The following is a 3,727-nucleotide window of genomic DNA, read 5'->3' as shown; positions in this document are numbered from 1 at the left end:
CCGTGACTGAATTAGAGGATAAATTAACATAGATCAGAGATAAATAATGTGACAGTTTCCCAGACTCAGATACAATAACTGTTGGAATTTACACCTTTTTATTTCAGTAGAGTGAAAGAATCTCTTCACTTGAATGAAAGACAGTTGTATCATACTAAGTGGAAGCCTAATTTTGTTATTATGGAAGTTAAAATATGTATAGAAGAGCTTGTATGAAAACTGAGTAGCCAAAGGAGCAGAGAGTTATTAACTTTTTCTTTCTCAGATTCAAACCCTTCCCTCCCTCTGTAATTTGTTCTCTGATGCTGGAGCAGGATTCTAAGCCACGTATTGGTTTTGCTGGCTGCCTGCTCCTTTTGGTTGTTTTCTAGCTACTTGTTTCTGTGAGCCTTACGCTAGCAATGCTAACCCAAGGGACAGCAGTTCCTTCCTAAGGAGATACTGAATCAAGTTTATAGTTGTTGGTTTGTTGTTGTTTTTCTATGTGTGCAGGCCTAGCCTTATCATGCCTTTTTCTGAGACATTTATTCCAGAAGCTAATACTTGCTCCTTAAAGATCTGGCCCAGGTACCAGACAATTAAGCCCCTCCTCCCAGAAACTTCGGCACCAGTGGCCAATACCTCCTCCAAAACCAGCATGTCTGCTCTGTGGAGCTCTTTGCCTAAGCTTCTAAATCTTAATCATTCAAACCTTTTTCTTTTATTCCACAGTCTTAGGGGTGGTAGGTGTTTCACTTTAAAAATGACAAAATTAATGTTTCTTCTTGTCTTTTAAGTAATATATGTAACAATTCTCTATAATACTTTCTCTCTTCTCAAAGATCAGATATGTCTTTGGCTGGACCTTGACTGAAATAGTCACCCAATGATATATTATTTCCATTTGTCCAGTTGAAGGCTTGATAGAAGGAATATGTTTGGTTTGCAATATTTACTTATTTATTTATTTTTTATTGCCAGCATCCCACATTTTGAGTGATCTTGAATAAGGGGCTCACTCCTGAACAAGTCACATATAAATGAGGGTAATACAGTATAATTCATGACCACCTTAGGCTGTATTTTTAATGAGGCCTATACAGATGGAGCATCTCTTAAGAGGCTAGGAGCCCATCAGGAACTGTGACTCTCAAGTCTAGAATAAGCTATTACCTCCTTACTCATAGGGGAATTGGGGTATTAAATGAGAAAAATGTATGCAAAAATACAATATATTCCATGTGTTTGGTGTATTATGTTTTAATTATTTATCTTTCAGTTTACCTTTCACATATAGGAATATATATATTCACATATGTTTCTTCCTCAAACTTAGAAAAGTGAATTTGGGTTGCCAGAATAGAAGAAATATGAAAGGATCTTCAAATCATCTGTGTTCTGCTATCCGTTATCTCTTGGATTCTTGGGTGGTTATATGTACTGTGTCATGCTAATCTAGGTGTTGGTTATACTCTTTCTGGAAAATTGGATACTTGCAAAACTCCTAGCTAAATTCCAAATAAATTATTTGTTTATCCTAATATATAAAAACGCAGGGTCCATAACGACTGAACAGATGACTAATCCATCCCCCGGCCCAACGGGTCCCTCAGGCTCCAGTGAATCCATGGCAGCAGCAACTGGGGAGCAGGCAGAAGGCAGACCCCTTGGTCCCTCCCCCAGCCCGCAGGCTCCCATTGATCAGGGGATGGTTATTTAACAGGGAACCGGAGTGAGTGGCACAGGGACTGGAGAGCAGCTGGAAGGCAGCCTCTTGGTCCCTCCTCCCGGCCCTCAGACTCCAATCAATCGTGGTGGAGGCAGGAGGAACTGGGGACTGGCTTCCTTAGTAGTCCTGCAGGTACAATCTCCAAAGGATAGGACAGGCACCAATGGACCAGTACTGCCAGCACAATCTCCACAGCACTGCCGGCCTCCTGGAACTCGGCCTTGGGCACTGCGGCCACTTCCCCTCCCTAGACACGGCACAAGGAAGAAAGGATACCACCAGCAGCTCCAGGGGTGACCAGCGGTGACTGACTGCTCTCCCTGTGCTTCCTCCAGGTCACTGGAGCCAGCTCCCACCCGCCCAGCTCCAGATGAAGTGTTTTCACTGCACACGGAAGGAATGGAGTAGAAAAACAAACACCAATGACCAAGAGAATGCCGCAGTCAACGTCCGGAGTCCGGCTCAGGAGAACGGAGAGAAGGGAGAATTCCATAAGTTGGCCGATGCCAAGATATTTCTGAGTGACTGCCTGGCCTGTGACAGTTGTGTGACCGCAGAGGAAGGAATCCAAGTTTCTCAACAGAACACCAAGGACTTCTTCCGTGTTCTGAACCTTAATAAGAAATGTGACACCTCACAGCACAAGGTGCTGGCAGAGTCCGTGTGTCCTTAGTCTCTGCCTTATTTTGCTGCTAAATTCAGCCTCAGTGTCACTGATGCATCCAGAAGGCTCTGCAGCTTCCTCAAAAGCCTTGGGGCGCACTGTCTTTGACATGAAGATAGCTGCGGACTTCAGCATCCTGGAGAGTCAGAAGGAATTTGGGCATCGGTACTGCCAGCACCGTGAGGAAGAGCCCCGGCTACCCATGCTGACCTCCGCCTGCCTCTGCTGGGACTGATATGCAGAACGTGTGCTCGGTCACCCCATCACCCCCACCTCTGCAAGGCCAAGTCTCCCCAGCAGATCATGGGCTCTCTGGTGAAGGATTACTTCACCAGATGGCAGAACCTGTCCCCAGACAAGATTTTCCACATCACTGTGGCCCCATGTTATGACAAGAAACTGGAGGCCCTGTGAGAAGATGTTCCCACAGCTTTACATAGTTCCCAGGGTGCTGACTGCGTGTTAACCTCAGGTGAAACTGTCCAGATAATGGAGTAAAGTGACCTGGCCTTGAATGCCACTGCCATGGACACTCTGTTTGGAGACATGAAGGAGGAGGAGGTGAGGCTCCACGAGGGTGCCAGCTCCGTCGGGTACCTGGTGCACATCTTCAGGCCCATGGCCAAGGAGCTGTTCAACGAGGACATGGGGGTGCTCACCTACCGCACCCTGAGGAACAAAGACTTCCAGGAGGTCACCCTTAAAAGGGACGGAGAGGTTCTGCTACGCTTTGAGGCTGCTTATGGCTTTCGGAACATCCAGAAGTGGTCCTGAAGCTGTAGAGGGGCAAGTTCCCCTGCCACTTCGTGGAGGTCCTGGCCTGCGCCAGGGATGCCTAAGCAGCAGGGGCCAGGCCCAGGCGGAGGACGGGCGTGCAGACAGGGCACTGCTGCGGCAGATGGAAGGCATCTACACTGCCATCCCGGTGTGGCCCCCGGAGACCAGCGCCCATGTGCAGGAGCTGTACCAGGAGTGACTGGGGGGGGGGGGGATCCAGACTCCCCCCCAGGCCCAGGCAGCCCTGCACACCGCCGAGCAGGGCCCAGGACAGCCTGCTAGGACATCATGTGGTAAAGGTCCAACAGATGCCCGGCCTGCAGGCCGCCTGAAGAGGGGTGTCAGACACGTGAAGGAAAGGCTTAGCATCTCTGTCATTGCTTTGGTTTTCAGAATTCCCTGCTCCCCATCTGTCAGCTCCCTCCCTCTGAGGGGCGCTGTCGTCATCACATGGGTGCAACTGGAATATTGTATCTCAAGAGGATTGCCCCAATGTACGTATCCTTTTATCTGACGATGAAAAAAATCCCAAAGAATAAGAATGGAGACAGACTACTGTCCTTCAGGCTTAAAAAAGT

General features: G+C 48.0%; 1 pseudogene; it reads left to right on the top strand.

Annotated features, from left to right (window-relative positions):
* Window positions 1–2,078: 2,078 nt before the first annotated feature.
* LOC103296706 (nuclear prelamin A recognition factor-like) lies at window positions 2,079–3,348 on the top strand (annotated as a pseudogene).
* Window positions 3,349–3,727: the final 379 nt, after the last annotated feature.

The sequence above is a fragment of the Eptesicus fuscus genome, chromosome 3 (genome assembly GCF_027574615.1).
Source record: "Eptesicus fuscus isolate TK198812 chromosome 3, DD_ASM_mEF_20220401, whole genome shotgun sequence".
In the NCBI taxonomy this organism is placed as follows: domain Eukaryota; kingdom Metazoa; phylum Chordata; class Mammalia; order Chiroptera; family Vespertilionidae; genus Eptesicus; species Eptesicus fuscus.
The sequence above is the reverse complement of the archived record's forward strand: the minus strand, read 5'-3'. Positions and strand labels throughout refer to the sequence as shown.